Below are 8,463 nucleotides of genomic sequence, written 5' to 3'. Positions count from 1 at the left end.
TGATTAATCCTAGTGTAAGTATGATGTAATAGTGGGTAATTAGTCTTGCTAAGTTGTTTAATTTGAATTTGGCCTCATTTATGAGAGTGGTTGAAGTCAAAGTTAAATGGAGGAGTTGTTTTAAACCTCCCTAGACATTATGGTTTTGTTAGAACACATGATGGAGTAGCTCCTAGAGTCATGGATTCGATCCTTGAGAGTAGGGAGATGTTGTTTTGGTCTTTATGTATTATTTTCTCAGTCATAGAACAGGTTGGACATCAGAGGAAAGAACAATTGTAGCTTATACTTGGACATTTCCTGGAAATCAAAGGATACAGTTTGTATCTATTATCTAGGAATCCATGTGCAGTAAGTTTGTGATGTTGTTCTCTCTGTGTAATATTGATCTTCTCTTTCAATTCATCAGTTCTTCAGTGGTTTTCCTTAAAGTTTATATACAGAATTCTTTGCATAACGCTCTGTTTTTATGGGCATATCATCATGTGTTAATTTCCTTCCTGTTTAATGAATTCATGTGCTCATGATCATTAATACCCTTTTGCATCTTCCAAATGCTACACTACATCGAAAAACCCTAAATCCATCATAGAATTATTGCTACCTTGCTCCTCTATATCTTTGTTGTTGTAACCCTTTGATCGTTTGACCTAGATACCTATCTGTGATCCTGTATCCAACATCAAACCCTAAAAGAATTCAAACCCTCTCTAAGCCTAGTATTCCTAGCCTAAAATCTATTCCTTTTCCAGTCAATTCATTGGCTGTGATCATAGAGAGAGACCTCTCTCATTTAGTAGGGCTAGCTACCAAACTGAAAGCTTGGTTTGTGGTTACCTCCGTTGATCTCCTCTCAGCCTGAGACATTTTGGAGGCTAACAATAGCGAACTCAACAATCTCACTATTAAGATCACTTAACAAGCATATGTTATCCCCTTCAAGCTTGCGATTAAAAAATAATTTGGGTACCTGCCAGAAATAGTGGGGGGAAATGGGAAATTTTATCAGTCGTGTCAGCAACTCACTCTTGAACATGGCACTTTCTGTTTCATGTCGGTTTGAGATGTCCTCACTTCATCATTGAACTTCTTGGGTTGGGTTGTTCATTTTTTCCTTCCATTTTATCTCTGCCATGTCATCATGACCACCAATCTTATGGAACCAAAAGCTGCCAAACTTCCAGTTGTGTCGTCGATATGTTCAAGAGTTGTCCTTCTGCAGTTACACTTACCCCCGATTGTTTGTATCATCCAAAATCATTTTTCATCCCTTTATCTCATGTCGATGATGTGGGATACATTATGGCCCTCCTTTGACACGATCGCTTCCTGTGGACTTCAGCTCATTATCCAGGAAGTTGAACGAGAGACTCCCTTCTAGTACCTTAGAGCTTGCACGCCCTAATGGCAAGTTCTTCACACTCAACAACAAGTCCACATCAGTGGTTTTCAATCGGGTGATTTCACAGGTGTTCAACTACAGTTCCTCTATTCACATTCCATGAGTTGTGTTTTTAGTACCTTGAGGACCATTGTCATTATTGGTGGTTTCTATCACTCTTTTTAACATTTTACATCATCGGCTGGTAATCAAGTGATTTTCTAGGATGTTTGATGTCAACACATCTATTCACATGTTAGAATTTGTACTTTGATCAAGACGTGTTGGAGCGCAAGACCCTGGGCTCAAATTACAAATGTCCAGGTTGCAAGGCAGTGGGACATGATTATGTTGATATACATGTCTCTTTCAGATGGATGGCTACGACCATACCATGAGTTATCATATGTGATCCTTCTCATTATTGGATGGCCACGACCATACCTTGGCTTCATTATGATCCTCTTTATCGGATGGTTGCACCCATGCCTTGATCCATTTACATGATTTGTCTCTGGATGACTACGTCCATACCATGATTCACGTATCATTTGATAGAGTTTTTAGTAATGTATATGTATATCTACTTGCTTGTAGGTTTTCTGATGACAAACTCTAGTTCCCCGCACTAATTCATAAAGCATTTCACCCCTCACTCTAGTTTGACCTTCACGCTTTAGGTGGCATCTGTTATAGAACATTTTGTCATTGTCCCTATACTCCCCATTCCTTAATCCTAGAGGACCTCTACAGTGAATCCTACATGCTTTCCCTTCATGAAGAAGCTCCCGTTGTGTCCCTCTTCATGAGAAGAACAATTCCCTTTTACATCATTTCCGAAAAATCTTATTTTCTTCCCAGTTTACAAGATCGACGATAATGATCAGTGTCCTCCTCACGTCGATATTTAGGGAGAAGCACTGTCCCTAGCACCGACTGGAGTGACTGAGCCTTGTTCCAGTCGCTCCGATCCTCTTTTGGAAAGTATTTTAAATAAGGAGACGAAGCTTCTAGCTCTAGAAGCTTTGTAATGGAAGTCTGGTAAATGGTTGGGCTGGATGGAGTCGATGATGTCAGTTTTGGCTCCTTTCCCCTATTAGGATGGAACTACCTCAACAGATAAGACATTCTTCCATGAGAATAGGAACCATCTCCCATCCATTCATGCTATATAAATCTCCCTTTTTCCCAAGCATACGTTAGCATTAAAGTGTTGAAGTGTTAATGTTGGTGTGCTAGTGCTAATTATGTTTGGAGTAAATAGCAAGCAATTCATAGTTGTAGCTCTCTAGTTGTGTGTGAGTGAGAAGTGTGAAATTTTTTTAGTGCGAAGCATAAGGGAAGAGCCTTAAAACTATCATTGTTGAGGCCATCATGGAATGCTAACGGAAGTGTGTGGGAACCTAGTTTTGTTGGAGGATAACAACAACATCCAGACAATGGTTGTAATCTTTTCTTGATTTAACATATATGCAACTATCAATTGATTTCCTACATAATGTGTCATCTCACATGTTTATGGCATAATTCTTCTTGACTTGTTAATTAGGTTGAACTACAATTTGTCTATTATCATGGTTGTTGTTTGTTGTTGTTTACGTGTTTCTGGTGTTCGAAGAAGGAAACAGGAAATAGCTTGAGCGAACAGGCAATGTCATCACCAAACGGGATAAGCGTACTAAGAGGTCGGCTCTCTTAATTGGTCCTAACCTAAGGAAAACTTCCATAAAATATATCAGTTGTGGCTAGACCTGCTATCGAGTTAGAGGAAGCGTTTGTGTCCACACTTATAATTTTAGTTCACCCCAACCAAGTGGAATCACCAATTTGTGGAGAAGTAAAATTATAAGTGTGAACACAAACAATTCCTCTAGCCTAATAGCAGGTCTAGCCACCAATGAGACATTCTATGGGGGATTTCCTTAGGTTAGAACCAGTTAAGAGGGCCTACCTCTTAGTACGCTTATCCCATTTGGTGATGACCTTGCTTTCTCGCTCCAGCTCTTTCCCGTTTCCTTCTTCAAACACCTGAAAAATGTAAAAAATAGCAAACAACAACCATGATAATAGAAAAATTGTAATTCAACCTACTTAACAATTCAAGAAACATTAAGCCATAAACATGTGAGATGACACATTATGTAGGAAATCTATCGATAGTTGCATATATGTTAAATCAAGAAGAGATTACAACCATTGTGTTGACGTTGTTGTTCTCCTCTGACAAAACCAGGTTCCCACACACTTCCATTAGCATTCCATAATGGCCTCAACAATGATAGTTTTAAGGTTCTTCCCTTTACGCTTCACACTAAACCAAATTCACACTTCTCCCTCACACAAAACTAGAGAGATACAACTATGAATAGCTTGTTGTTTACTCCAAACCTAATTAGCACTAGCACACCAACATTAACACTTCAACACTTTAACACTTTAACACTAGCTTGTGCTTGGGAAAAAGGGAGGTTTATATAACATGAACAGATAGGAGATGGTTCCTCTTCTCATGGGAGAAGGTCTTATCTTTTGAGGTAGTTCCATCCTACTATGGGAAAGGAGCCCAACTGACATCCTCAACTCCATCCAGCCCAACCATTTAACAAACTTCCATTACGAAGCTTCTAGAGCTGGAAGCTTCAGATCCTTATTTTAAAAACTTTCCAAAAGAGGATTGGCATGACTGGAACAAGGCTCGGTTGCTCAGGTCGGTGCTAGGGATAGTGTTAATCCCTTCATATCGGCATGAGGAGGACACTGGTCATTAGCGTTGGTCTTGTAAACTGGGAAAAATAGAAGACTTTTGGGAAATTATGCAAAAGGGAATTGTTCTGCTCATGAAGAGGGACACAATGGGAGTTTCTTCATGAAAGGAAAGCATGTAGGGTTCACTGTAGAGGCCCTCCAATATCAAGGAATGGGGAGTACAGGGACAGTGACAAAATGTTGTGTAACACTACCAAACTGAAAGCTTGGTCTATTGTTACCTCAATTGATCTCCTCTCAGCCTGGGACATTGTGGAAGATAACAATAGGGAGCTCAACAATCTCACTATTAAAGATAAATTTCCCATTCTTGTCATTGATGAATTATTGGATGAATTACATAGAGAAATTTACTTCACCAAGATGGATCTTCATTCAAGATATGATTAAATTAGAATGAAGACTAAAGACATTTCAGAAACAATATTCAAAACTCATGAGGGTCATTATGAATTTTTGGTGATACATTTTGGCCTTACTAATCCACCTTCCACATTTCAAGGTTTGATGAATACCATTTTCAAACCCTTCATTAGAAAATTTGTGTTAGTGGTTTTTGATGATATACTAATCTACAACAAGTCTTGGAAGGATCATGTTCAACATGTTGACATGGTGCTTAAACCATTGGAGGATAAACAATTATGTGCAAAAACATCAAAATGTTTCTTTGGAGTATAGGAGGTGGAATATTTGTGTCATATTTTATTTAATGAGGGTGTTAAGGTATACCCTAACAAAATTACAACCATTAAAGAATGGAAAATCCACACAACCATAAACCATCTTCGAGGATTTCTCAGGTTGACACGACATTATCGAAAGTTTGTTAAGAATTGTGGGAGAATAATTGCACCCATAACATCATTAGTGAAGAAAGATGAATTTTCTTGGACTCCAAAAGCAGCAAAGGCCTTTGAACATCTTAAAGAGGTGATGTTCCAAGCATCGATCTTACCTATGCTAGACTTCACAAAAAAAAATATTTTGGAATGTGATGCTTCAGAAAATGGAATTGATGATGTTTTAATGCAAGAAGGAAGACCCATTGCTTTTGAAATTCATCCAATAAAATGAAAGTATTTACAAAAACCTATTTATGAGAAGGAAATGTTGGCAATACTACATGCACTAAAGCAATGGCCACCTTACTCAATGGGAAGACACTTCAAGGTAAACAATGATGATGATCCTCTTAATACTTTTTGGAACAAAAATTATCTTTAGGAGAGAAACAAATATGGGTGACAAAGATGTTGGGTTATGGCTTTGAAATCATCTACAAAAAAGGGAAGAAAAATGTTGCTGGAGATGCACTTTCAAGAAAGGATGAGGATGTCGAAGCATTTCTTTGTGCCATTTCTATTATCCAACCTGAGTGGATAGCCAAAGTAAGGGATGAATGGAAGAATGATGAAGGCACTTGGTCACTCAATCAAAAGATGCAGCAAGATCCAAGTACATCTCATACATTTAGCTGGAAAAATGATTCATTGTGGTACAAATATCACTTATATATTTGTAAGAATTCCTAACTCAAACAAAATATTATTTTGGAATTGCACACCTCTCCCTCAGCAGTGCACTCCGAATTAGAGGAAATTTGATATTAAAAGGTTAAGATTGAATTTCCATGTCATAATATGTAATCCAATCAAAATCCTTTAAAATTCAAAAGAGATACAGGTGTGACTAGGCACTAGAATTTTTTAATTAATCTAATTTACCTATCTTAAGCATGAGAGGTCCCCAAATGACCCAAAACTACATTAAATATTAAAAATAAAATTAATATCTTATTCTATAAAAGTTATAGTATCGATAATATTTTTAATGACGTGTAACTAATTTGAATTTTAAATTTACCTTTTTAATTTAAATTTCCTTAAATCTTGTGTAAACAAATTAATTTAAATATAAAATATATATACTATTACTTTGAAAAAAGTGCATTTATTTGGTTAATGTCAATTTACCTTAAATTTAAATTTTAAATTCAATTTTTTTAAGTTAAATTTTATTAAATCTTGTGTTAATAAATTAACTTAAATATAATATACATGGTTATTTAATTTTAATGATGTGTAACTAGTTTAAATTTTAAATTTATTTTTTAACTTAAATTTAGGTACTTTAAATTTAATTTAAATTTAATTTATTTTTTTTTAATTTAAATTTTATTAAATCTTGTGTTAATAAATTAATGTAAAGATAAATTATATATATTCTTATTTTGATAAACGTCACATTTATTTGGGTAATTTTGATAAAAGTAAAATAATAAAAATTATATATTAAACAAATGTCTACATGGCATTATTTTATTAATTTCTTAAAAATTTCTTAGGTGGCTATTTTTGAGGTGAAATTTCCTATAATTGGGGATTTTTAAAAACTTACCATAGGGTCAAGAACGAATACTTTTGGGATGGCCTAAAATATGATATTCAGAAATTTGTGTTAGATTCTTTGGTTTTCCAACAAAATAATGTTGAGACAGTTAAGACCCCGGGTGTCACGCCCCTACACCTGCGGTAGTCTTCCAACCGCTTGTAGCAAGGTGCGACACCACCGAATGCTTTCTTTTCACCAATACTAACATTCATGGACTACGCCTACTTTCACTTTAACATTACTTAGCTTGTGTTTCGCAACCAAGTAAACATGCAATTATCCTTTATACTTAATGAAGCCCATACTCATTCATTATCCATAGCAATTATAACAAGAACATCAACAATTGCAACAGTATAAAGGGGAGGGGCAACTCCCCGTAATGTGAGTCTGCCCGATAATATATTAAGAATATCAGTTTACAACATACAAGTGTGTCTTGGCCGAACCAAGTCTCACACTTAGCCAAATATTACAAAGAGAGGCAACCCTGCCTTTTACAACCATGTGCACCTCTTGCACGAAGGGTGGTGCTCACCCGAGCCACCTAAATCCCCTTGCCAAGTCCTACACAAAATCTGCACATTCACTGAACCCCGGGCACACCTTGCCCACACCTCTACCGGCTTAAGACAACCTCAAGAATACACCTTCAAGTAGTGCGCATGAGCTATGCGCAGCTCTACCCAAAACTGCGCACTCTTTTACTTCTTAAGCTTATGCGTAGATGAGTTGAGTGAACTTCGATGCCAAATGAAGTTCAACGTATGTTTATTTATACACAAGTTAGAGTGGGGCCATATGTGGGTGGTGGCACTCCAGCCGACCCCCAATCCATGGCTTACGCACCCCTTACAACCTTCTTTCAAGTCGGCCTTGCCACCGCAAGCCAACCCCCAAGCGTGGGTATAAACCTTCGCTCTCCATTTTATTATGTTCATCTTTCGTCGCATTTGTGTTTGTTGTTTCGTCGCATTGCCGTGACGCCTTGCCCGCCCGTCGTGCAGACCTTGCCCACGTTGCGTGACCGCGCGCCTGCCTGCGCGCCCACCGTTAACTCTCGCGCCCGTCGTGCACGGTGACTTGCCCGGCGCTCCAACCGCGGTCACGCCCAAGGACCTTACACCGGGTCTCCTACAACCTTTAGCCATTCCAAGTCAGCGTTGGTAGGAGGTATGAATGGCTTTTATCACAGGTTTACCTAAGTCTAAAGGAAAGAGTGTCATCATAGTGGTAGTTGATACAATTACCAAGTATGCAAGCTTTTGTGCATTATCTCATCATTTTAAAGCCATCACAGTTGCTACTGCATTTATGGAAACAATTCAAAAGCTTCATGAAAATCCAAATATTTTAGTAAGTGATAGAGATCGAATTTTCACTGGAATTTTTTTGACAGAATTTTTTTGTTGCCTTGGTACTCAATTAGCTCATATCTCATGTTATAATCCTCAATATGATGGGAAAACTGAGATAGTGAAAAAATGTATGGAAGCATATCTTCGTTGCTTTGTATCTGAAAAACAAACACAATGGGTCAAGTGGTTAGCTCTAGCTAAATGGTGGTATAACACTTCCTTCCATACTGCAGAAAAAAATGACCCCATTTATGTCACTTTATGGATATCGTCCACCATCCATCACATCATTTTTAAGATAAAAATCTAAAGTTCAAGCAATGGAATATCACATCGAGCATCAACAACAAGTTCTCCAACTCTTAAAGGATAATCTCACTCTAACATAAAATATAATGAAACAAAAGGAAGATCAGCTTCGTAGTGAAAGAAGTTTTGATGTAGTTGACTAGGTACTTTTTCAGCTACAACCATACAAACAAATGTCTCTCAAGCAAGCTAATAAGGATACTAAATTATCACCAAAGTACTATGGTCCTTACAAGGTGTTGCAAAATATTCGTT

The sequence above is a fragment of the Pinus tabuliformis genome, chromosome X, assembly GCF_031772625.1.
Source record: "Pinus tabuliformis cultivar Carrire ecotype Pingquan chromosome X, CPIR1, whole genome shotgun sequence".
NCBI classification, from domain to species: domain Eukaryota; kingdom Viridiplantae; phylum Streptophyta; class Pinopsida; order Pinales; family Pinaceae; genus Pinus; species Pinus tabuliformis.
The sequence above is the reverse complement of the archived record's forward strand: the minus strand, read 5'-3'. Positions refer to the sequence as shown.